Source organism: Mesoplodon densirostris, chromosome 2 (assembly GCF_025265405.1).
Source record: "Mesoplodon densirostris isolate mMesDen1 chromosome 2, mMesDen1 primary haplotype, whole genome shotgun sequence".
In the NCBI taxonomy this organism is placed as follows: Eukaryota; Metazoa; Chordata; class Mammalia; order Artiodactyla; family Ziphiidae; genus Mesoplodon; species Mesoplodon densirostris.
Genome location: NC_082662.1, coordinates 66,491,257 through 66,519,074, shown reverse-complemented (window position 1 = coordinate 66,519,074; position 27,818 = coordinate 66,491,257). Strand labels below are relative to the sequence as shown.

The 27,818-nt window shown below is 38.7% G+C and overlaps 1 protein-coding gene across 1 annotated transcript in view; it reads right to left on the bottom strand.

Moving 5' to 3' along the window:
• Positions 1–27,818, bottom strand: part of TNNI3K (TNNI3 interacting kinase) — a 282,262-nt gene that overhangs the window by 18,637 nt on the left and 235,807 nt on the right. The gene's annotated exons all lie outside the window — the stretch shown is intronic.

Here is a 27,818-nt window from a genome sequence, read left to right as displayed (position 1 = left end):
ATTCTCATGAGCACTTCTGCCTATAGCATTCTTTCCTTCTCCTTTCCTGTTGGATAATGCTACTCAGCTTTCAGGCCTGGGCTTCCTCCTCCACAACACTTGGTTAGCTGCCCTCTTTATCACATTTTCATCGTTGCTTTTTTTTTTTTTTTTTTTGCGGTACGCTGGCCTCTCACTGTTGTGGCCTCTCCCGTTGCGGAGCACAGGCTCCGGATGTGCAGGCTCAGCGGCCATGGCTCACGGGCCCAGCTGCTCCGCAGCATGTGGGATCTTCCTGGACCGGGGCACGAACCCATGTCCCCTGCATCGGCAGGCAGACTCTCAACCACTGCGCCACCAGGGAAGCCCTTCATTGTTGTTTTTTAAACTTGTCGGTCTCCCCTGGTACTAGCTCACAGCCTGTGCTAAATAAAATATTTACTAAACAATTGTATGAATGAAAAGTAGATTTAAAAGAGAAAATTAAATGCAGCCACTGTGGAGAACAGTATGGAGGTTCCTTAAAAACTAAAAATAGAGCTACCATATGATCCAGCAATCCCACTACTGGGCATATATCTGGAAAGACAAAAACTCTAATTCAAAAGATACAGGTACCACAATGTTCATAGCAGCACTATTCATAATAGCCAAGACATGGGAGCAACCTAAGTGTCCATTGACAGACAAATGGATTAAGAAGATGTGGCGCATATATATATATATATATATATATATATACACACACACACACATACATACACACACATATACATACAATGGAATATGACACAGCCATAAAAAAGAATGAAATTTTGTCATTTGCAGCAACATGTATGGACCTAGAGATTATTATATTAAGTGAAGTAATCCAGACAAATACAGAATCATATGATATCACTTATATGTGGAATCTAAAAAAGTGAAACTAATGAACTTATTTACAAAACAGAAGCAGACTCACAGACATAGAAAACAAACATGTGGTTACCAAAGGGGAAAAGGGAGAGGGAAGGATAAATTAAGGGTATGGGATTAACAGATATATACCACTATATATAAAATAAACAAAAAGGATTTACTGTATAGCATAGGGAACTATATTCAATATCTTATAACAACCTATAGTGGAAAATAATCTGAAAAAAGTATATATATATATATTATATATATATATATATATATATATATATATATCTGAATAACTTAGCTGTACACTTGAAACTAACACAATATTGTAAATCAATAAAAATTCATACTTCAATAAAACATTTTTAAAAAGCAAATTAATTGACCACTATTCCTTTCAGTGCCATAAAGTACAACAGGTAGGGTGATCCTTTTAGGAAGTAGCTTAATCATAGCACTTCTCTGCTGAATCCCTGCATTGGCATGCCTCTCAATCTCAGTAAATCCCAAGTCCTCCCAATGATCTACATACACCTCCTTCATGATCTGGGCCCCGTTGTGTCTCTACTTTGTTATTACTCTTCCCTATGACCATTTTGCTCCTTTTGGCTTCCTGGCGGTTCCCTGAATTCACAGACATGATCCTGCCTCGAGGAATTTGTACTTGCTGTTCTTATAATCTGGAATGCTGTTCCCTGGGGGCCTGTGGTTTTCTTGTTCTCTCTCTTCACAGCTTTGCTCCAAGGTTACCTTCTGGGTGAGGCTTTCCCTGACCATCCTATTTAAAAATACAGACTACATCTCTTTCTCACTCTCTATCCCTTAACCCTGCTTTAATATACTACATAATTTACTTTAAAAAAAAGTGTCTGTCACTCCTATTTTGTTTCATTTTGTTCATTTTGTTTCATTTGCTGTAGTAACCATAGAACCTAGAACCCTGGATAAACATTTGCTAAATGAATGATTAAATTAAATTAAAGAATGCTCATAGCCCTCAGAACTGAGACAAATGGAAAATCTTTTATGAAATTCTTCCTGGAAAAAATAATTTATGTGGTCTTTCGTTAACACATTTTCCTATATAATAGGAGGCCCTGCAGGGAGTTACCAGTTGGTCTTACCCCAGGTCTGGCCACAGCCTGGGGGGACTAGGCAGCAGCATCCAGGTCCAGGGGCAGAGGGCCTGCACCTCACTCTTGGAAGGGCCAAACTCCCTCCACTCCAGGCAGGCCCACAGAAGCAGCTCCGCTGCAGGTTTCCATAACCAGCTGAATGGAGCAGAGATCAGGCGTTGAAATACCCAACAGGCTCTTTTGAATGCTTCCAAACACTATTAATGCCAAGTACCACATAGTTACTGTGTGTTTTAAAGACTTTTCACATAGAAGAATTCACTGACGCCTCTGTGGACACTGAAGCAAAAAATCACTTGACTTTGTTTGTGGCTGGCCACAGTTGGGCTGTTGCCAAATGCCAACATTTTGCAAAAACACTTGTCTGGTGAGAGCAAGAACTCCACATGCACCCCTGCCTGAGGGACTGTGGCTTGGGAGAACTGCCTTGTTTTCTTAGACACATGACAGAGAGAATATAGCAAAACACAAATATCATACTCACATTTCTGTGATACATATCTCTACAAAGCCATTAAGTTCCACACAAGTATCAATTAGGATAATGCCTATAAAAGCACTTTTTAAAATCCTAAATGTTAGAACATCTATCTCACATATATATTTAATTTCTCATTTCATCTTCCCAGCAACCATGTAGGATGGGTGGTACTATTATTACCATTATTATTATTTGAAGAAACTGAAGGGCAGAAAGGTCAGGTTACTGGCAGAGGTGAGTGACCTGGTCCCTAATAGGGGAGGAGTACGATCAGAACACACGCTGTGGCTCCCTGTTTTTCTGCTCTACGGCATTGCTGCATTAGAGAAAGCCTTGTGATCTGCTGGAGCGAAAGGAACATATGGGGTTCTTCCTCTCATTAGCAATTTGGATTTTTCAATTTCCAGTGGATGATTGGGCTCGGTGTTAGAAATCCGGGCTTCTGGTCATGAACCTATTGAAGCTTTGGATCATGCAGTGCTGGGTTTTATGTGTTCACAGTCTAATCTCGAATTCCCTCTATAGGCAAAGTTTCCACTAAAGTCAGCGGCTAAGGTAAAAAGGAAACAGATTTTGAACCTGAAGAAACACCGATTTTTATCTAGATTTAAATCTCGCAATCAATATTCAAATCAGAAAATGAATAGGGTTATTCTGGGATTACTTCCTTAGATATCTCTCTCTCTCTCTCTCTCTCTCTCACACACACACACACACACACTTGCACACTTTAGGGACTTAGAAAAACAACCGCTTACGTTTTTGGAATATGTGGAAAAAAGACAGAGTCCCTCTTTTTCATACTGCTTTTTATTTTTTTTATTTTTTATTTTTTTAGTATTTATTCAGATTTTTATTTAAAGTCAAGTATAATCTATATTTCTATAGTGCTTTTTTTTTTCTTTCCTTTTTTTTTATTTTACAAATTTAATCAGTTATACATATACATATGTTCCCATATCCCCTCCCTTTTGCGTCTCCCTCCCACCCTCCCTATCCCACCCCTCCAGGCGGTCACAAAGAACCGAGCTGATCTCCCTGTGCTATGCGGCTGCTTCCCACTAGCTATCTACCTTACGTTTGGTAGTGTATATATGTCCATGCCGCTCTTTCACTTTGTCACAGCTTACCCTTCCCCCTCACCATATCCTCAAGTCCATGCTCTAGTAGGTCTGTGTCTTTATTCCTGTCTTACCCCTATGTTCTTGATGACATTTTTTTCTTAAATTCCATATATATGTGTCAGCATACAGTATTTGTCTTTCTCTTTCTGACTTACTTCACTCTGTATGACAGACTCTAGGTCCATCCACCTCATTACAAATAGCTCAATTTCATTTCTTTTTATGGCTGAATAATATTCCATTGTATATATGTGCCACATCTTCTTTATCCATTCATCCGATGATGGACACTTAGGTTGTTTCCATCTCCGGGCTATTGTAAATAGGGCTGCTATGAACATTTTGGTACATGTCTCTTTTTGAATTATGGTTTTCTCAGGGTATATGCCCAGTAGTGGGATTGCTGGGTCATATGGTAGTTCTATTTGTAGTTTTTTAAGGAACCTCCATACCGTTCTCCATAGTGGCTGTACCAATTCACATTCCCACCAGCAGTGCAAGAGTGTTCCCTTTTCTCCACACCCTCTCCAGCATTTATTGTTTCTAGATTTTTTGATGATGGCCATTCTGACTGGTGTGAGATGATATCTCATTGTAGTTTTGATTTGCATTTCTCTAATGAGTAAAGATGTTGAGCATCCTTTCATGTGTTTGTTGGCTGTCTGTATATCTTCTGTGGAGAAATGTCTATTTAGGTCTTCTGCCCATTTTTGGATTGGGTTGTTTGTTTTTTTGCTATTGAGCTGCATGAGCTGCTTATAAATTTTGGAGATTAATCCTTTGTCAGTTGCTTCATTTGCAAATATTTTCTCCCATTCTGAGGGTTGTCTTTTCGTCTTGTTTATGGTTTCCTTTGCTGTGCAAAAGCTCTTAAGTTTCATTAGGTCCCATGTGTTTATTTTTGTCTTTATTTCCATTTCTCTAGGAGGTGGGTCAAAAAGGATCTTGCTGTGATTTATGTCATAGAGTGTTCTGCCTATGTTTTCCTCTAGGAGTTTGATAGTGTCTGGCCTTACATTTAGGTCTTTAATCCATTTTGAGCTAATTTTTGTGTATGGTGTTAGGGAGTGATCTAATCTCATACTTTTACATGTCCCTGTCCAATTTTCCCAGCACCACTTATTGAAGAGACTGTCCTTTCTCCACTGTACATTCCTGCCTCCTTTATCAAAGATAAGGTGACCATATGTCCGTGGGTTTATCTCTGGGCTTTCTATCCTGTTCCATTGATCTATCTTTCTGTTTTTGTGCCAGTACCATACTGTCTTGATTACTGTAGCTTTGTAGTATAGTCTGAAGTCAGAGAGCCTGATTCCTCCAGCTCCATTTTTCGTTCTCAAGATTGCTTTGGCTATTCGGGGTCTTTTGTGTTTCCATACAAATTGTGAAATTTTTTGTTCTAGTTCTGTGAAAAATGCCATTGGTAGTTTGATAGGAATTGCATTGAATCTGTAGATTGCTTTGGGTAATAGAGACATTTTCACAATGTTGATTCTTCCAATCCAAGAACATGGTACATCTCTCCATCTATTTGTATCATCTTTAATTTCTTTCATCAGTGTCTTATAATTTTCTGCATACAGGTCTTTTGTCTCCTTAGGTAGGTTTATTCCTAGATATTTTATTCTTTTTGTTGCAATGGTAAATGGGAGTATTTCCTTGATTTCACTTTCAGATTTTTCATCATTAGTATATAGGAATGCCAGAGATTTCTGTGCATTAATTTTGTATCCTGCAACTTTACCAAATTCATTGATTAGCTCTAGTAGTTTTCTGGTAGCATCTTTAGGATTCTCTATGTATAGTATCATGTCATCTGCAAACAGTGACAGCTTTACTTCTTCTTTTCCCATTTGGATTCCTTTTATTTCCTTTTCTTCTCTGATTGCTGTGGCTAAAACTTCCAAAACTATGTTGAATAAGAGTGGTGAGAGTGGGCAACCTTGTCTTGTTCCTGATCTTAGTGGAAATGGTTTCAGTTTTTCACCATTGAGGACGATGCTGGCTGTGGGTTTGTCATATATGGCCTTTATTATGTTGAGGAAAGTTCCCTCTATGCCTACTTTCTGCAGGGTTTTTATCATAAATGGGTGTTGAATTTTGTCAAAAGCTTTCTCTGCATCTATTGAGATGATCATATGGTTTTTCTCCTTCAACTTGTTAATATGGTGTATCACATTGATTGATTTGCGTATATTGAAGAATCCTTGCATTCCTGGAATAAACCCCACTTGATCATGGTGTATGATCCTTTTAATGTGCTGTTGGATTCTGTTTGCTAGTATTTTGTTGAGGATTTTTGCATCTATGTTCATCAGTGATATTGGCCTGTAGTTTTCTTTCTTTGTGACATCCTTGTCTGGTTTTGGTATCAAGGTGATGGTGGCCTCGTAGAATGAGTTTGGGAGTGTTCCTCCCTCTGCTATATTTTGGAAGAGTTTGAGAAGGATAGGTGTTAGCTCTTCTCTAAATGCTTGATAGAATTCGCCTGTGAAGCCATCTGGTCCTGGGCTTTTGTTTGTTGGAAGATTTTTAATCACAGTTTCAATTTTAGTGCTTGTGATTGGTCTGTTCATATTTTCTATTTCTTCCTGATTCAGTCTTGGCAGGTTGTGCATTTCTAAGAATTTGTCCATTTCTTCCAGGTTGTCCATTTTATTGGCATAGAGTTGCTTATAGTAATCTCTCATGATCTTTTGTATTTCTGCAGTGTCAGTTGTTACTTCTCCTTTTTCATTTCTAATTCTATTGATTTGAGTCTTCTCCCTTTTTTTCTTGATGAGTCTGGCTAATGGTTTATCAATTTTGTTTATCTTCTCAAAGAACCAGCTTTTAGTTTTATTGATCTTTGCTATCGTTTCCTTCATTTCTTTTTCATTTATTTCTGATCTGATTTTTATGATTTCTTTCCTTCTGCTAACTTTGGGATGTTTTTGTTCTTCTTTCTCTAATTGCTTTAGGTGCAAGGTTAGGTTGTTTATTCGAGATATTTCCTGTTTCTTAAGGTGGGATTGTATTGCCATAAACTTCCCTCTTAGAACTGCTTTTGCTGCATCCCATAGGTTTTGGGTCGTCGTGTCTCCATTGTCATTTGTTTCTAGGTATTTTTTAATTTCCTCTTTGATTTCTTCAGTGATCACTTCGTTATTAAGTAGTGTATTGTTTAGCCTCCATGTGTTTGTATGTTTTACAGCTCTTTTCCTGTAATTGATATCTAGTCTCATAGCATTGTGGTCGGAAAAGATACTTGATACAATTTCAATTTTCTTAAATTTACCAAGGCTTGATTTGTGACCCAAGATATGATCTATCCTGGAGAATGTTCCATGAGCGCTTGAGAAAAATGTGTATTCTGTTGTTTTTGGATGGAATGTCCTATAAATATCAATTAAGTCCATCTTGTTTAATGTATCATTTAAAGCTTGTGTTTCCTTATTTATTTTCATTTTGGATGACCTGTCCATTGGTGAAAGTGGGGTGTTAAAGTCCCCTACTATGATTGTGTTACTGTCGATTTCTCCTTTTATGGCTGTTAATATTTCCCTTATGTATTGAGGTGCTCCTATGTTTGGTGCATAAATATTTACAATTGTTATATCTTCTTCTTGGATTGATCCCTTGATCATTATGTAGTGTCCTTCTTTGTCTCTTCTAGTAGTCTTTATTTTAAAGTCTATTTTGTCTGATATGAGAATTGCTACTCCAGCTTTCTTTTGGTTTCCATTTGCATGGAATATCTTTTTCCATCCCCTTACTTTCAGTCTGTATGTGTCTCTAGGTCTGAAGTGGGTCTCTTGTAGACAGCATATATATGGGTCTTGTTTTTGTATCCATTCAGCCAGTCTGTGTCTTTTGGTGGGAGCATTTAGTCCATTTACATTTAAGGTAATTACATACTGCTTTTTAAATGTATAATATCCTCAGTAGTAAGTCTTCTATACTATGTTGGGAGAATGAATATGCAACTCCCACTACAAATATCCCCCAAGTACCCCTCAGGAAGTGTATCCCTTGGTCCCCCTTTTAATATGAGACACCAAGCTAAAAAGAAACGGTGTCTGGGGAATGGGTAATCCAAGCTGCCGCAGGTTCCCATAGGAACGCCAGGAACATGCTCCCTTTTTTATATGCATTTGCAGCAGCTGCCTCCTTTGGAATCCGGCTCTGAGCAAGTGCAAGCAGCAACTCCAAGTGCAGAACTGCCCTAAATGTCTCTCTTTGAAACCCTTGAGTCCACAGCCTTCTATTTGTGTCTGGCCCCGATTCATCACGGGCATGAATGCATCACCTGCTATGTTAAGTTTACAATAGAACCTGAACTAGATTTTTAAAAAAGAACAATCCCTGGACAGTGAATCTCAGCATGAGAGAGCTGGAAAAGTGAGAAGGGTAGGAACTGAGACAGATAGTAATTACTTCCCACCATCTATCTTTGGAAGGATATTGAAATATCTCCCTCATCTGGACTTTTTGCTCTACCTGTAGCCCAGCTAACTGTTTAGAAGATGAACAACAGTTGACTGCAGACCCACAATCACTCTGGGCTTTGGAGAAGTTATGATTCATAGTATAAATGGCATTATGAATACACTAGCACAGGTTTTAAAGAAACTTTTACTTATTCTCAGGGATCAGAACACTTAACATTTAAGTAAAAAATAGCTAGAAACATTCATTCACCCATTTATTCATTCATATATTCACTTCTTAGCCTCTGTCCCCCTCTTGTCATAAAACTTATCATGCTTCGCTGAAATGGCCCATTCACCCACTCTGTAGGACCGGGATTGGGTCCATCTTGCTCATCACTGTATCCTCTGTGCTTGGAATATAGTGGGTCCCTACCAATTACTTGTTAAACAAAGGAGGGAAGAAATGAAAAAGGCTTTATGGAAATAGTAGCACTTAATATGGAATATATTTATGTGTGCATTGCATGTGTATGATAAAGTAGGAATTTGTGGTACAAGAATACATACTTCATAGAATAGCTAACATTTATTGAGCAGTAACTATGGGCTGTTGTTTTAAGTGATTTACACAGACTGTTTCACCTAACCCTCACAATAATCATGAAGTACTATTATTTTCCTCATTTTACAGATGAGGCAGCAAATAGAAAGAGGTTAATTATAATCAGCTTGGCCAACATCACACGTGGGAAATGTTATGGCCTGAATGTGAACCCAGCCTGTCTGACTGGGAGAATCTGGTCTTAATCACTACTATATCGTGATTATAGCCTCCATATATATCATCATTTTCACCTCTGTAAACCCTTAAGGGGATGGAGAGAGGACATTTTCTAAAAACACTCTGAAATTGAAGCTGAGGATTGGGTTGTAAGACCACTGTCCAGTCAGCACGCCTAGAGCACGGAGGAAGTGGATCTGCGCTCTCATGGATCAGACCCCGACACCACCATGGGACTGCTGGGGACTCTTCAAGCTTCCCTCTACCTCCCACATCACCACTATTCACAACTGAGCAAATTGAAGCCCCCAAGCAAACACCCCAAAATGACTCAGCTACACATGGAACTTCCAGGTCTAGTTTAGTGAGGGGCTCCCCTGCCTTCTGTTAGACTGACTTCAAGTCCCCCCAACCCAGCTGCTTAGATATTTCAATTCAGAAGGACTCCTTTCTTTGTCACCCTGAAGTGGACCAGACCCAAAAACCTCTTACTGTGTTCCAGGGATCCCTTCCTCCTTCCCCCTCTTTTGCTATCATTATATTAAAAATGGAGATGGAATGATAAGCTTATCACTTTTTAAAAGTTGTGAGACACCAGTTTTGGTGAGGGAGAGAGAAGTTTGAAGCAGAGGCTGAGGGAGAATGAGCCAGAGGCAGAGGAGGTGACAGGGACATTAGTGGAAGGCAAGGCCTGGGAGAGAGGGAGGTGCCAGCTTTAGAAAGGAGGGGCACTGTTTCTCTATCTGAAGGTAAAGAGAAGAGGATTCATGAAGTTTTTGAGAGGTTTGGAGGGACTGAGGAAGAAAGTTGGTGGCAATCATGGGAGATGGTCTCAGATTCTTAAGAAAAGTAGCAGGTGAACTCTGTGAGTGTATTTAAATGTCATGCATTTACATTTTCACACTAAAGATTCTATTTCAGTCAATTTTTTGAAAAAACAAGTCGTCATTCATAAAGCATAGACAACAAGAATTTCACAATAGAGTAGTGAACATGATAAACATTAACCCCTTTGGTTTATCTCAGCCATAAAATATCCTCATTACAGATACCTATCCTCACTTTAGAAAATTTCCATGTATAAAATCTAATTTTCGGGCTTCCCTGGTGGCGCAGTGGTTGAGGGTCCGCCTGCCGATGCAGGGGACGCGTGTTCGTGCCTCGGTCTGGGAGGATCCCACATGCCGCGGAGCGGCTGGGCCCGTGAGCCATGGCCGCTGAGCCTGCGCGTCCAGAGCCTGTGCTCTGCAATGGGAGAGGCCACGGCAGTGAGAGGCCCACTTACCGAAAAAAAAAAAAAATCTAATATTCTTTAAAAGATACATTCTGTGGGATTGTTTTGTAAAACCATTTACTTTAGAAAGAGATTCTCAGAAGTTTTCTTTCCTATTATTCTAGCGTCCCTATTATTTTAGTTTAGAAAAATCAATTTAAGGACTTCTAAAAATTGTACCTTTAAGGTAAGATAATTTGTTTTAAACTGAAGACTAAATACTCCCTCAAGGATGCATATTTGTAAATGGGGTTTTAAAAACACATTCTTTATTTATGGAAAAGAAATTACATAAAAGTAAAATGTGAGACCAAAACACCAATACGATAATTTTGAACTTAAAAACAGATATTATTTGCACACCGTTCATGATGGATTATGAGACCTCTGTCACTGACAGTGTGTTCTCCAGACAGGCTGCAGGTAAAACACAGAAACCATGAACTCAGTCATGATTAATAGAATCCATTAAGGTCCTTGAGCAGAGTGTGAGCTACACTGCCATGCTATAAAGGAGGGATTGACGGGGAAAGTGGGAGATTCCGAGGTCCTCTGACAATAAGAATAGCATCTCAGAGGAGAGCAAGAGTCTACAGGTGCACTTTGGATCCATTGGTCCCACAGGTAAAGGGAAGGAAAATGCTTTGGAAATCTCATAAATAAAAAGAGTAAAGGGCTTCCCTGGTGGCACAGTGGTTGAGAGTCTGCCTGCCGATGCAGGGGATGCGGGTTCATGCCCCAGTCCGGGAAGATCCCACATGCCATGGAGCGGCTGGGCCCATGAGCCATGGCCGCTGAGCCTGCGTGTCTGGAGCCTGTGCTCCGCAACGGGAGAGGCCACAGCAGTGAGAGGCCCGCTTACCGCAAAAAAAAAAAAAAAAAAAAAAAGAGTAAAAAAAGACAGCAAATGGTAGGAAACTATATGGAAACAGATGAAATACACAAGAAGGTAGATCTCCCTCTGTCCCCTCAGTTTCTAGTAACTGTGCAACAATTCTTCTAACCATTCAGACCAAAAAGTCGAGGGTTACGTCTGATGACTCCTTTTCCCTCAATCAGTCAGCAAGTCCTCTCACTCCACTCCATTGAGGTAATACTTCCCCACATCTATTACTCTCTCTCTGTTTCTACTTGCCTTACATGGAAAACTCCTGGTTTGCCATCTGTCCTCTAGTACCCTATACACAGCTGCCAGATTAATCTTTTAAAAGCAGAACTCTGGCCAGGTCATGACTTGCCCTAAAACTTTGAATGGCTTCCCACTGTGTGCTGACCACAGTCAAAGATGTTTACACTAAATATTGCTTAAAGCAGTGGTTCTCAAAGTGTGGTATCTGGATCATCAGCCTCAGCGTCCCTGGGAACTGATTAGACACGCAAAATTTGGACGCTGCATCGTATATACCCAAGCATAAACTCTGACAATTTGTGCTTTAAGAAGCCTTTCAGATGATTCTGATGAATACTAAAATTTGAGAACTTCCGGCTTAGTGACTGAGACCATGAACTCTGGTCTCAGATGGTATAGTCTCAAATCCTTTTTCTACTTAGAGTATTCCTTACACAAGTCACTCTCTGAGCCTCCATTTCCTCATTTTAAAAATGGGGTCGAATTGAGGTGGCCACTAAGAGTTATAAATAACAGATCATAAATAATGCTCAACCCAGGGCCCACACATATGGAACGCTCCATAAATATCACTATTGCTAGCTATTGTTATTAAAGGCTACCCCCTACACTGATCCTACTTTCTGCAGGCTGGCTCAGCTCTCCTACTCACTATTTCCTGGCAGGTCTTGTACCACTAACCCAGTGTCTTGCTCATATATGGGCTCAACTGACATGAGTATCAGTGTGGAGTAAATGCCAGAAAATTCTTGATACTAATTAAGTGCCTTAGGGAAGGAGCTTAGTTTGAAATTAAATGGAGTGAAAATTCTAATGAATGTTAATGAGGCACTGATTTACTATCTGACCTGAGAAAATATGATAAACCAGTTGCTTTTATTCCCATCTGTAAAATGGGATTAATGCTATTAACCTCCTTTAAAAGAAGTACCCCTACAGATACATTGTACATGAAAAGTGCCCACAGGTATTGAGAATGATTCCTGTGATACATTGTAATGAATTGCATCTGCCAAAATGGGGACATGCTATGAATAATCTACATCAACAGAGCTGGGGACAATGGCGTTTCTGTTTTGAATTGTTATCGGTGTTTCCTATAATTCTGCTCATGGGAACATGCACTGTAAATATTTCTTTTAGACTTCTGTCACATTTGGAGAGAGATCGCTAAAGAAAATATTGTCTATCATGTGGTTAACAATTACTGAGATCATTTGTGTGAATTGTCAGTAAAGATATATTGTCTAAGAATATTCTAACACCGGAAAATCCCAGGAATAAGCTGCCTTAACCTGTCATAATAATGGATGAGAAAAGAGTGTAGATATGGAGGGCACATATCCATTATTAGTACTGGAGAAATAAAATGTTTGAATTAGTGATTGGGAAAACGTAACGCCATCTTCGTATATTAAATAGGCACCATGTTATTTGTAACCTGCAATACTCCCCAAGTCTTGCCGTTCCTCTTTTAAACCCAGCAAGATTAACTAAAGCCTAATTAGGACAATATTATAACTAATTTCCTCTGCCACTAGGCAGCCCCTTCCCCACCTCGAGGCCACAGCAGAGCTGTGGAAACGATCTTCCTATAAAACAAGGCTGACCATGCTACCTTCTGCCGAGGCCCCATGGCTAAGATCCCCAGCACAGACGAGGTCTACTTCTCCACCCTGCTGCTCCCTCCCTCATAGAGGCTTCACCCACAAAAAACTTCCTCACGGTTTCCCTCACACAGGAATTCCCACAGTGGAAGCCCTTGCTCTCTTGATTACAGGCACTTACTGCATTGTATTCGATGGATTTGATAATGCCTTCCTGACTGAACTGTTATCATCTTAAGTCAGGAACCAGCATTTATCAAAACATCTGGAAGTTAGGAACCCCCTCCCCATTCCAGCAAATATGCTCAGCCAAACAAGTGAATGAATGAGTGGACAGCAGCATTCACTGACTAGTCTTAACATTAGGTAATTTTTTTCTGGCTAATGGGAAATTTTAGGACAAAGAGAAATGGCCAGATTTTTAAAGATCTTGAAATACCAAAGTTATCACTAGTAAAAATTATAGCTATGGATGATTTGCTCTTGAAGTTTACATTCTTAGACTAGTTCTGGCTCAAAGATGCCCAGAGGATGACTTCATCAAGGGGTAGGTGGATGATCTCTCCCTCCTCTCCATGAGGCTCCTAAGGACATCAGTACTCTGTACTCTCCATTCACATTTTCCACAGAAGGCAAATTCCTCCTTCTCAGCTGCATCAGACATCAGCATCTTGAGGGAATTAAGGAGGTAAACTAGCTGCACTGGGCATTAGGCTAGCATGGGTAGGGGTACAGTTCTTTTAAGAACTGAAGATCTCCAGACTAAAGAAAGAGCCAGTTGAGGGAGACTAGATTCCTAAAGGTGAAAACCTCAGACTTACCTTGGATTCTATATTTACTGTTTGACCTAGCTCGAATGTGCTTGTCAGATCCAGCTTTTAATTTAATTTAATATCCATCAGTGTTCAGTTTCTAGCCCTCACCTGTTGTCTCTGCCCTCCTCAAACCTTGATCCCCTTAGTTTGGCTACGTCGGATGTCAGTCACCTGCTCAACCTCAGTTGTGTCTAACCTCAATTACCTGCAATCTCTTCTTGACCCCTGCCCTAATTAGGCCTTCACTTTTGCCTCTTGTAGGAGGGGCTGCAAACATCAACCATCAGAAAGGCACCAATGAAACTTCAGTTAAAGCACCTCCTCTCCCAGTGTCCTTGGGACATGTATGGGTGTTATAAAATGTTACAGTTTAACCATAACTTTGGTTAGTCATAGTTTTTTTTCTGAGAACTCACCAAAAGGATGTCTTTCAAATCTCATACTGGGTTAGGGGTGGGTTTTCTGTACAATCACAAATGATGAAGGAAAAATAAGTGACCGTTACTTCTCATGCAGGGCATCCACCTAACGTGAAGTCTCAGGCTGGTCCTGGTATAGCTCTATTATACCCTGTGTTAGTTTCCTAGGGCTGCTGTAACATAGTTCCACAAACTAGACAGCTTAAAACAACAGAAACTAATTTTCTCACAGTTCTGGAGGCTAGAAGTCTAAAACCAAGGTGTTGGGAGGGTTTGTTCCTTCTGAGGGCTTGGAGGGAGAGTCTATCCCATGCCTGTCTCCAGCTTCTGGTGACAGCTGGCAATTCTCGGTGTTCCTGGCTTGTAGATGCCATCACCTCTGCCTCATTGTCTTCACATGGCATTCCCCTGTGTGTCTCTCTCTCCTCTTCTTATACCAACACGACTCATTTTGGATGAAGGGCCCACCATACTCTGGTGTGACTTCACCTTAACTTATTACATCTGCAACAACCCTATTTCTAAATAAGATCACATTTTGAGGTACTGAGGGTTAAGACTTCAACATATCTTCTTGGGGGCACAATTCAACCTGGGACATCCCTCTCACATTTGAAACCATAGCCATGAGATTGTTTTCATCATGAGTTCCAAAGAGAATTTCTTATGCTGTCCTGGAAAGAGCACATATGAGCTTTGGGATTAGTCAGATTAGTCAGACTGAGGTCAACCCAAACTTCCCTATTTACCATCTCAGGGCATATTTCCTGTTTTGACCAGCTTTGTCATCTTCAAAATGAAAATACATTTCTACCTTGCAAAGTAACTGGGAATATTAAATTAGTTAATGTATGTACAGTTCATAGTAAGTTCTCAATGAATTCTATTGAGAATTTCCTTCTTTAATGAATGATTATTAAATAGCAGAAAGAAAAAAAGTCAATTTCTATTAAAATGAACCTTCACATCAATGTTTCTCTGGGACTTAATAACGAACATTTCAGTACAAATATGTACACAATCACACCAATTGTCAAAAGCATGATAAAGCCCTTTCAATTTGTCAGCTAGTGAACCTCAAACAAAAACATAAAGTTGTGAATAAATGCTTTAAAAAAATCACTCCTGACATTTTGGTAAGAATGCGTTTATTAGACTGTATCTCATACTTGACTGTGAAAATAAACAAGGGCCTAAGTGATCTGGCTTTATGTGCTCTATAAAATCTGCTTCTCAGTACTCTGTTCTCTGATTCATAAAGGCAACTTCTGTTTTGGTGTGCCTGGGTAAATCTGGCCATGTAAACCTTGAAAAGCCTTTGAATTAAAAAAAAAAAAAACATGGTTATAGTTTACTGCTTGACAATCTTTTCAAGGCAGAAGAGGCAGGTGCTGCATCACCAAGATAATTTTATTTAAACTTAATTAGTTGTTGGAAGATTATTTACTCCCTTTAGTCTATAAAAAAACAAAGGTCTGTCAGCACCAGATGCATCTGATTTTTGCAGATGTGGTTGTGGCTTCTGAAATCTTTAAAGATTCATCTTAAATATGCTTTCAGGTCTCCCTTTTGTGAGGCTTTGACAGGATAATAGAATTAGATTTGCTGAATTTCACTAAACTGTAAAGTAACGTGTCATCAGCATCACTTACTTCTCAAAAAATATTTCTCTCTGGTAATGCTCATCAATCTAGCTTTTCAACCCCTAAACATGAAACTCTGAAACAAAAAGGATGACTCCATCAGTTTTGCAAGTGACAAGATGTTAAACATTTAACATTCTTACATTGTAGCACCAGCTGCCTCTGGATAATGCAGACTTGCTTAGGTTTGGTTTAGAGAAAAGGGGGGAAGAAAAGAAGGAAGAGGGAGGAACGGAAAAGGAATTACTCTTGCAGTGAGAATGCAAAATTCTCTGCAGATGTGGAGGATGCTGAAGAGGCATGTGCCTATTGAACAAACCTTTTTTCCTGAGGGAACATTGTAAGAGAGTCACCATCAGGTTCTCAACTCCTGGCAGTGCCCTTGTGTCTCCACCTTTCCATGGACTCACTCTGACAAGAGCACTTAGTGCACTGGGTTAAAATTATTTGTTCATTGAGAGAAAGGATGGGGTCTTAGTCAAGTACATTCCCAAATCCCACTATAAGTGCTCAATAAACGTCAGCTGAGTGAATGAACCAGAAAAGCACGTGTGGCCCTCTGGGTCATGCCAACTCTTTCTCTACAGCCAATTCCTCATCTCAGGCACCTCGGCTGTGATCTCAGGCCAGTCAACATATTGGGAGAGCAACCCATGTGCTCGGTTGATCTAACAACAAAATCCTTTGACAAAGCCTGTGTTAACCATCACAAACTAGCATCAACTTTAGAGTCAAGAGTGTTTTCTTCTTCTAGTGTCTTGTCATGAGTAATGCTCAGAAGATGGCAAAAGTCATCTATGGCTTTCCATGATGAGCCATTTTCCGAGGTGAGAGGCAGAAAAGGCCAACTTCGGGTGCGCGCAGTCTGCCCAGTCGTAGGGCTTTGTAAGAGAGAAGTTTTCCATGTGGAGTGAGGCTTGCTGCAGTGCCATGCCCATTTTGAAGGACATAGTATGAAGTTCCCAACAGGGAACCTAGAACAGTATAAATAGCACTCTGTCAGTGGTAGGTGCTGGTTCTTTCACTCAGTGAACTTTTGATGAGGAACTACCATGTGCCAAGAGCTATTCTAGTCATTGAAGGATGAAGGCAGATGGGAGTGGTATGGGAGTGAAGACGCATGTAAAGAGGAATAAGGCATACGGCTGAGATGCTGGGCAGTTATCTCAGTAGGTCTCAGTTTCATCATCCACCTTTCAATGTAGGGATGAGCAAACTACAGGTTGTGAAACCTTTGGGTAAGTTAATTTCTTTCTTTTTCTTTTTTAAATCATGATGCCTGGATCCTTACATCTTTATTTCACTTTCCTCACCATTTAAAGAGACAGCCTCATAAACAGATGATCATGTGCCTTGTGTCATCAATTAGCTGAGTGCCAATAGCCACCCCTGTAGAGTCATCTGGTGTGCATAGTCCCAGGGGCCATTCTTGGGTTCATGGTGGAGCTTTACTGTGTCTATGTCACTCATGTCTCATCTATATTACCACATTTTCTCTACCCACCTGAGTCTTTCAAATGACCCATTCTATTCACAGTTGCAGAAATCATGCTCAGTAGGAGTCACTTGGAATTTAGAGACATGCTCCAGTGCAGTCTCAACAAAGACTACCGCTTGCTGTATCTAGTCCCATCCAAAGCCTTACGTGCTGTCTGGATGAAAAGTCTGAGGTCTTAGCGACTGGATGGGAAACTACATAAAGGAAAGCTGTTCTCTTCCTTCCAATATTCCTTGGATACTGAACTCCCTTGCCTCCATGTTCTTCTCTTATTTCTACTTCTCACTTTAAATCTCCATGAATCTCTTCTGCTTTAGTCACACACAGCTCTTTGCTATTTCCCAAATGCATCACACTGGTTCCCATCTAGCTACTTTTGCCCCTATTGCTTCCTTTCCCTAGTATACTTTTCCTTCCCTCCTCTGCTTGGCTGATTCCCTCAAATTCAAGTTAAATAGCATTGGCTTCAGGAAGCCTCCTCTGACCTTCCCCAGACTCCCTGGGCATTCCACACCTGGTTCAGTACTTATCTTCCTGTTGGTTTCTCTGACCTCCCCACTAGACTGCATCCTCTCAGGGCTAGGGAGATATGTTATCCATATTTGTATTCCCAATATCCATTACAGAATCTGGCACAGACTAGATGCTTAATAAATGTTAGGTGAATGCATCTCCAGTGGAACAACCTAGAGAAAAAGTGACAGAATCTAGCCCTAGAAATGAAGGGGCTAGAGAAATAGGGAACATGACATACTCATTGGGTTTTTCTCATCAATGTGTAAAATATTGTTAATCCTTTAAATAAAGAAAAAAGGGAAAGACAAAGAGGGAGGAAAGAACAAATGATAATGTATTCAATTTGCCAAGAGTTTGTATACAAGTCTAGCTATCAAAATATTGGAGGTTCTCTGGATAGGGCCAGATGTAGTTCTGTGTACCTAGTAGGAGCCCAACACATATTTGTGAGTTAACTGATTAATTCCATGAATTTTCCAATTCTAGCCATATTCAATTAAACTTTATATACTGTTCAAGTTCCTATATCTGTTTCTCTAAGATAAAGAGGAGTTTATTTAAACAAATATAACACATAGATTTTTAGGACAAACTGTAGTGTAAGGTGCTGGCCTAATTCAGTGGTCAGTAATTGAAAAAAAAATACAAGAAACTTGATAATATTTCAATTATCTCACTTTTCTCCTTCCATCCAGATATAAGAAAAGGATGGTAATTTATTGCCCTTCATGCTAAAGATCTCAGGAAGTAAAAATCTGGAGGTGAATAAGGTAGTTTAACTTTTCTAAGTAGTCTTTAAACTCAGAACTGTCCGCCCTTTAAAAAAGAAGGAAAATAGCCAAAGAATACACAAGCAACAGCAAAGTTGTTTAAAAAAAATGAAGTTCAAATCACTCAGTACCAGAGAGTAGTTCACAGGTACCTTTCACAGTGAAGTACTCTATTCCTTAACATATGTCATGTGTCAAAAACAACAACCAACATTTCAACATGGTGTTTTGTCATCAATTTTTTTTTTTTTTTTTCAGTACGCGGGCCTCTCACTGTTGTGGCCTCTCCCATTGCAGAGCACAGGCTCTGGACGCGCAGGCTCAGTGGCCATGGCTCACAGGCCTAGCCGCTCCACGGCATGTGGGAACTTCCCAGACCAGGGCACGAACCTGTGTCGCCTGCATTGGCAGGCAGACTCTTAACCACTGCGCCACAAGGGAAACCCTGTCATCAATTTTTCTTTTACTTATTTTATGATTCCATAATTTTTTTTTCTCTATGTTGATTTGGTAAAATATTGTTGAAGAAAAATGTATAAGGCTCATGTTGTCCTGAACGATAAAGGATTTTTTTTTTTTTTTTACAGAACGAAAAATGCTCATTTGGGTAAAAACAGTATATTTAGATGTGTTGTTTCTAAAGCATTTTAAATCTTTTCCATTTTCATGTAGCACTCTAGCATTTAGCAGGCACGTTTACAATTAACTACAGTTTTCTTTTCAGGGATTACAAAGAAAGAAAAAATGAAATCCTCGAAAGTCATTTCCCCTGATTTCTGTCATTTTCATGTAAATAGCTGTTGGATAGAAAACATCCAGAAACCCTGACTTTAATCCAAATGGCAGCTTGACTAGGAAATGGTCAACAATGTTGAATTTGACAAACAAGTAGTGTAGATAGGTCAGGGAAAGCTATGAGAAATTTATGGGTAAAGCTGCTATTTAATGAGAAAAAGGAGTATTCTACTATCTCAAAGAGAATAAGTGATAAAAAGGAGAAGAGAGTGCCTGAATTAGGATTCTGAATTCCTGGCAGACAGAAGCTTTCTCTTCTCAGCCTCAGAATGGTGTTTATACATCTCTGGGTTTAACTATGAAGTAGTGGACAATTAGCTCTAGTTTAAAACAAACAACACAAACTTCCCAGGGATGATTTAAAGTGTTTTATAAGTATTTACTCCAATCCTTGCAAAAACCAGGCAAGGTAATATCATGATAACTATTTTAATAAACCCAGGCCCAAGTTCACACTGTGCTTTGGAGGCAGAACCAGGATTTGACACAGATATCTCTGGCTCCAAGATGCTTGCCCTTTTCTAGCGTAGCACACCAACTTCCACTTCTGTTATCAGCAAATCATCCCCTTCCTCCTGAGCCTCTCTTCTACCTGACACCTGTGACAGGCCAGGTTCTGACCATTAACTTGCAGTTGATATTCCCAGAAGGCTATTGATTTCCTGCTAAAAGGATATAGGACAGAAAACCATGCTGGTACATGCTAGCTCCCTAAGTCTGCTTTAAATGAAGACATGATGCCTGGAGCTGTTGCAGTCATTTTGTGACCAAGCAGCTACAAACATGAAAAAGACAGATCAATATGCTGAAAATGATGAAGGAGAAAAAAATTAGCCTGGGTCTTCTAAAGCCCAGCAAGCAGCAGTACCATTGCCCATAACTATCTCCTTCCAGACTTCCTGTTATGTGTGAAAAATGAGCCCCTATTTTATTAAACAACTATCACTGAGTTTTCTGTTACCTTCAGTTGAAAGTGTTCCTATTTGATATATTAGTGTGAGCAGAAAGCTAATTAGGTATTAAGTAACTAATGGTGTATTGAGTAGACAAGGAAGAACATGATCTCTTGTCCTTCCCACTTCCTATTCCATATTCTGACACCATTTTGAGGAGAGACAAATCTGATGGGTCCTGAAGCTTTTCTCTTTCCCCTTGTAGAAGCATAGGAAAGGGCCAGCTCCATAGGTCCAATATACTACATAGAGGTCATCTCCAGAGACTTTCGCTTTCAAAGAAAGCCTTTTCTCAGGTCAGAGGAGGATGTTTCATCCTTAAATAGTCGCCCAGATGTTCTCTGTTTCATTTTCCTTTTAAATATATAGAGAGGGCCTCCCTGGTGGCGCAGTGGTTGGGAGTCCGCCTGCTGATGCAGGGGACATGGGTTAGTGCCCCGGTCCGGGAAGATCCCACATGGCCACTGAGCCTGCGTGTCCGGAGCCTGTGCTCCACAACGGGAGAGGCCACAGCAGTGAGAAGCCCACATACCGCAAAAAAATAATAATAATAATAATAATAATAATAAAATAAATAAATATATATAGAGAGAGTAAAAGTATAGGATCCTTCTATAGAGTAGATCATTCTGAGGGATAATATGAGCTCAAGGGATTGTACACTTGGATACTTCTCTGTTTATAACTTTCTCCCATAAGATCTGTTTCTTTTTCTTTTATTGAAATATAGTGGACATACAATATAATGTTAGTTTCAGATATACTACATAATGATTTGACATTTGCATACATTATGAAATGATCACCACAATAAGTCTAGTAACCATCTGTCCCCATACAAATTTATTACAATGTTATTGACCATATTCTTTATGCTATATGTTACTTCACTGTGGCTTATTTATTATATAACTGGAGGCTTGTACCTCTTAATCCTCATCACCAACTTTGCCCAACTCCCAACCCCTCCCTTCCACAACCATACCTTTGTTCTCTGTATCTATGAGTTTGTTTCATTTTGTTTTGTTTTTTCAATTCCACATAAAAGTGAGATAATGCAGTATTTGTCTTACTCTGACTGACTTGTGTCACTTAGCATAATACCCTCTAGGATCCATTCATGCTGTTGTAAATGGCAAGATTTCATTTTTTTAAATGGCTGAGTGATATGCCATTATGTATATATACCATGTCTTCTTTATCCATTCATCTTTCAATGGACACTTTGGTTGTTTCCACACCTTGGCTTTTGTAAATAATGCTGCAATGAACACAGAGGTGCATATATCTTTTCAAATTAGTGTTTTTGTTTTCTTCAGGTAAATACTCAGAAATGAAATTGCTGGATTGTGTGCTAGTTCTGCTCTTAAGTTTTTGAGGATTCTTGGTATTGTTTTCTATAGTGGCTGTACCAATTGACATTCCCATCAATAGTGTACAAGGGTTCCCTTTTCTCCACATCCTACCAACACTTGTTCTTTGTTGTCTTTTTTAATAATAGTCATTCTGACAGGCGTGAGGTGGTATCTCATCGTGGTTTTGATTTGCATTTAGCTGGTGATTAGTTGATGTTGAACATCTTTCCATGTGTCTGTTGGCCATCTGTATGTCTTCTTTGTAAAAATGTCTATTCAGGTCCCCTGCTCATTTTTTTTAAATTGGATTGTTTGTTTTTTGATAATGAGCTGTATAAGTTATTTGTATATTTTGGATATTAACCCCTTATCAAATACACTGTTTGAAAATATCTTCTCCCATTCAGTAGGTTGTATTTTCATTTTGTTGATAGTTTCCTTCACTATGCAAAAGGTTTTTAGTTTGATGTGGTCCTATTTATTTATTTTTGCTTTTGCTTCTCTTTCCTGAGGAGACAGATCCAAAAACTTCTTGCTAAGGCCAATGTCAAAATCCATACTACCTATGTTTTCTTCTATGAGTTATATGGTTTCAGGTCTTACATTTAAGTCTTTAATCCATTTTGAGTTTATTTTTTAACATGGTGTGAGAAAGTAGTTCAGTCTGATTCTTTTGCATGTAGCAGTCCACTTTCCCCAACATCATTTATTGAAAAAGCTGTCTTTTCCCCATTGTATATGCTTGCCTCCTTTGTCATAGATTAATTGGCCACATAAGTGTGAGTTTATTTCTGAGCTCTCTATTCTGTTCCATTGCTCTATGTGTCTGTTTTTGTGTCAGTACTATCCTGTTTTGATTATTGTAGCTTTGTAGTATAGTTTGAAATCAGGGTATGTGATACTTCCAGCTTTGCTCTTCTTTTTCAAGATTGTTTTGACTAATTGGGGTCTTTTGTGGTTCCATACAAATTTTAGAGTTATGTTATCTAATTCTGTGAAAAATGCCATCGGAATTTTGATAGGGAATGCATTGAATATGTAGATTGCCTTGGGTAGTATGGTCATTTTAAAAATATTAATTCTTCCAATCCATGAGCACAGTATATATTTCCATTTGTCTGTGCTATCTTCAGTTTTTTTTTTTCATCAATGTCTTATAGTTTTCCAAGTACAAGTCTTTTACTTCCTTGGTTAGATTTATTCCTAGGTATTTTATTCTTTTTGATGCAATTGTAAATGGACTTTTCTCCTTAATTGATAGTTTGTAGTTAGTGTATAGACATGCAACAGATTTCTGTATATTAATTTTTCTTCTGCAACTTTACTGAATTCATTTACTAGTTGTAATAGTTTTTTGGTGTCATCTCTAGGATTTTCTATATATAATATCATATCATATGTAAACAGTGACAGTTTTACTTCTTCCTTCCAATTTGTATTCCTTTTATTTGCTTTTCTTGTGTGATTGCTGTGGCTAGGACTTCCAATACTATGTTGAATAAAAGTGGAGAGAGTGAGCATCCTTGTCTTGTTGCTGATCACAGAAGAAAATGATTTCAGCCTTTCCCTGTTGAGTATGACGTTGGCCATAAATTTGTCACATATTATGTTGAGGTATGCTCTCTCTGTATCCACTTTGTTTACAGTTTTTATCATAAATGGAAGTTGAATTCTGTCAAAAGCTTCTTCTACATCTATTGAGATGATCATATGATTTTTATTCTTCAGTTTGTTAATGTGGTATATTACATTGGTTGATTTGAAGATATGAACCACCCTTGCATTCTTGAGATAAATTCCATTTGATCTTGGTATATGATCCTTTTAATGTGTTGTTGAATTTGGTTTGCTAATGTTGAGAATTTTTGCCTCTATGTTCATTAGTGATATTGGCCTCTTATTTTCTTTTTTTTTTTGGTGTCTTTGTATGGTTTTGGTATCAGAGTGATGCTGGCCTTGTAGAATAAGGAACACTCCTTCATCTTCAATTTTTTTGGAAGTGTTTGAGAAGGATAGGTGTTAACCCTTCTTTAAATGTTTGGTAGAATTCATCAGTGAAGTCATCTGGTCATCTGGTCCTGAACTTTGTTTGATGGGAGTTTTTTTCATTACTGATTCAATTTCATTACTGTTAATTAATCTGTTCATATTTTCAATTTATTCCTGATTTAGTACATTTCTAGGAGATTGTACATTTCTAGTTTATCCATTTCTTCTAGGTTGTCCATTTTATTGGTGTATAATTATTTGTAATTCTGTGGTGTTGGTTGTGACTTCTCTTTCATTTCTGATTTTATTTGGACCCTCTCTCTTTGATGAATTTGGCTAAAGGATTATCAATTATGTTTGCCTTGTCAAAGAACCAGCTCTTAGTTTCACTGATATTCTCCATTTTTAACTGTCTATTTCACTTATTTCTGCTCTGATCTTTATCATTTCCTTCCTTCTACTAACTTTGGGATTAGTTTGTTCTTCTTTTTCTAGTTTCTTTAGGTGTAAATTTAGGTTATTTGAGATTTTTTTGGTTTCCTGAAGTAGGCTTGTGTTGCTATAAACTTCTCTCTTAGAACAGTTTTTGCTGTGTCCCATAGATCATTGTGTTTCCATTTTCATTTGTCTCTGTGTACTTTTTGATTTCCTCTTTGATTTCTTCAGTGACCCATTGGTTCTTTAGAAGCATATTGTTCAGACTCCACATTTTTTTTTTCTCTTTTGCAGGCTTTTTCTCATAGTTGATTTTTCATGTCATACCTTTGTGGTCAGAAAAGATGCTTGATATGATTTCAATCTTCTTAAATTTACTGAGACTTATTTTGTAGCCTAGCATGTGATCTATCCTGGAGAGTGTTCCATATGTACTTGAAAAGAATGTGTATTCTGCTGCTTTTAGATAGAATGTTATTTATATATATTAAATCCATCTGGTCTAATATGCTGTTTAAAGTCAATGTTTCCTTATTGATTTTCTGTCTGGATGATCTGTCCATTGATGTAAATGGGGTATTAGAGTCTTCTATTATTGTGTTCCTGTCAACTTCTTCCTTTGTTTGTTAATATTTGCTTTATGTATTTAGGTGCTCCTATGTTGGGTGCATATATATTTACAATTGTTATATCTTCTTGTTGGATTGATCCCTTGATTATGTACTGTACTTTTTGTCTCTTGTTATAGTCTTTGTTTTAAAGTCTATTTTGTCTGATATAAATATTGGTACACCAGCTTTTTATTTCCATTTGCATGGAATACCTTTTTCCATCACTCACTTTCAGTCTGTGTGTGTTTTTATATTTGAAGTGAGGTCTTTATGCAGCATATATATGGATCTTGATTTTGTACATGATCAGCCACTCTATGTCTTTTGATTGGAGCATTAGTCTATTTACATGTAAAGTAATTATGTATAAGTATGTACTTATTTTCATTTTGTTTTTTGATTGTTTTTGTAGCCCATTTTTGTTTGATTCTTTTGTTCTCTTACCTTGTGATTTGATAAGTATCTTTAGTTATGTTTGGATTCCTTTGTCTTTTTGTGTGTGTGTATCTATTATAAGTTTTTGATTTATAGTTATCATGAGGTTCATATATAACAACCTATATATATATATAGGTGATTATTTTAAGTTGATGATCTCTTAATTTTGAATGCATTCTAACAACCCTACGTTTTTACTTCCCTGGCCAATGTTTAATGTTTTTGACATCATATTTTACATATTTTTGTTTTGTGTATCCCTTAACTACTTATTGTGAATATTGATAATTTTACTACTTTTCTCTTTTTAACCCCCCTACTAGCTTTATAAGTGGTTGATCTACTACATTTATTATATGCTTGCTTTTGCCAATGAGATCATTTCCTTTCATAATTTTCATATTTCTAGTTGTAGTCTTTTCTTTTCTGCTTAGAGAAGTCTCTTTAACATTTCTTGTAAAGCCAGTTTAGTGGTGCTGAACTCTTTCTAGCTTTTGCTATTCTGTAATGTTCTTTATCTCTTTTTCAAGTCTGAATGATAGCCTTGATGGGTAGAGTATTCTTGGTTGCAGGCCTTTTTCCTTTCATCACTTTGAATTTGTTATGCTGTTTCCTTCTGGCTTGCAAAGTTTCCACTGAAAAGTCAGCTGATAATTATATGGGAGTTCTCTTGTATGTCACTAGTTGCTTTTCTCTTGTTTCTTTTAAGATTCTCTCTTTACCTTTAATTTTTGCTATTTTAACTATAATGTGTCTTGGTGTGGATCTCTTTGTGCTCACCTTGTTTGGGAGTCTCAGTGCTTTCTGGACTTAGATGTCTGTTTCCTTTTCCCAGCTTAGGGAAGTTTTCAGCTATTATTTCTTCAAATAAGTTCGCTGCCTCTTTCTCTCTCTCTTCTACTTCTGGGACTCCTGTAATGTGAATGTTAGTACGCTTGATGTCCCAGAGGTCTCTTAAACTATTCTCATTTTAAAAAATTCTTTTTTCATTTCTGTGCAGTTGGGATGATTTTCACTACTCTTTCTTCCAGTTCACTGATCCATTCCTCTCTATCATCTAATCTACTTTTGATCCCTTCTAGTGGATTTTTGTCTTCAGTTATTGTATTCTTCAGCTCTTTTTGGTTCTTCCTTATATTTTCTAACTTTATATTAAACTTCTCACCATGTTCACTCATTCTTCTCCCAAGTTCATTGAGCATGATTACCTTGAATTCTTGATTATTACCTTTGATTCCTTACCAGGTAGATTGCTTATCTCCACTTTGTTTTGTTCTTTTTCTGAGGTTTTGTCTTGTTCCCTTGTTTGGGACATATTCCTTATCTCCTCATTTTGCCTAATTCTCTGTGTTTATTTCTATGCATTAGGTAGCTCAGTTAAATTTCCTAATCTTGGAGAAGTGGCCTTATGTGTGAGACATCCTATGAGGCTGAGCAGCATATTCCCCTCTGGTCACCAAAGCTAAATGTTCTAAGGGTGTCCTCTATGTGGCCTGCATGGGCTCTTCTGTTGTGATGTGGCTGACTTACTCTGGGTGCACTGGTAGGTGGGGTTAGCACTCAGCCCTCTTGGCTGCCAGCCCACTGGTGGGCAGGGCTGAGTCCCAGTGTAGCTAACTGTGTGGCCTGGGGGATCCCAGGCCTGGTGCTGACCTGCTGGTAAACCCGGAGCTAACAGGCTAGTGGGAGGACTCCACTTGCCAGCATCAATGTCCTCGTGGTAGAATAAGCTTTGAAAAACAGCAGCTGCCTGCATCTATGTCCCCATGGGGGAGTCCCAGTTGCTTCCTTCCCCTCTGGGAGGTTTTCCAAGATCAGCAAGTGGGTCTGACCCAGGTTCCTTTTAAATTACTGCCTCTGCACTGGGACTTGGAGTATGTGAGATTTTGCACATGCCCTTTAAGAGTAGAGTGTGTTTTTTATAGCTCTCTGGCTCTCCCATATGCAAGCCCCACTGGCTTTCAAAATAAGACATTCTGGGGTACATCTTCCCAGTATAGGACTCCTGGGCTGGGGAACCTGGTATGGAGTTTGGACCCCTTGCTCCTTGAGGAGAACCTCTGCAATCGTGATTATCCTCCTGTTTGTCAGTCAGTTAGCTGAGGGTGTTCACTATACCATGTCTCCACCCCTCCTACCTCTCTCATTATGGTTCCTTCTTTATATTTTTAGTTGTGGAAAACCTTCTCTGCTAGTCTTCAGGTTGTTCTCATAAAAGTTACTCTGTAAGTACTTGTAATTTTGGTGTGTTCATGGGAGGAGGTGAGCTCAGGGTCTTCCTTCTCTGCCATCTGGTAACAAATTTCCCATAAATTCTGTTTAAATTTATACCATATGCCACTAATGGGTCTGTGCCCCATCAGCTTTCCTTATTTTATCCTATGTTTTCAGTGTCTCTCCTCTTCAGTATAGATTCATTGCCTGGCAATCCATAGCTAGTGTTCTTCTTACTCTCTAATTCACTGTCATTTCCAGAGAAGGACAAATGGGCAACTTGCTGGACACACCTCAAGGCCAATGACATGTCTCTCCTCACTCTCATAAATACCTCTCTCTGAGTTTACATGACCCAAGAGTCTTATACTGTATATATCACATTATATTATAAGTACATTTGGGGTCTATTTTCCTTACTAGACTACTTAAAGGGAGGAAAAATTGTACTATGTACTATTTTTGACTTTTCCAATTCTTAGAAAACTCCTGGTATGATGCAGACACTATGTAAAATGGATGACTGACTTACTGAG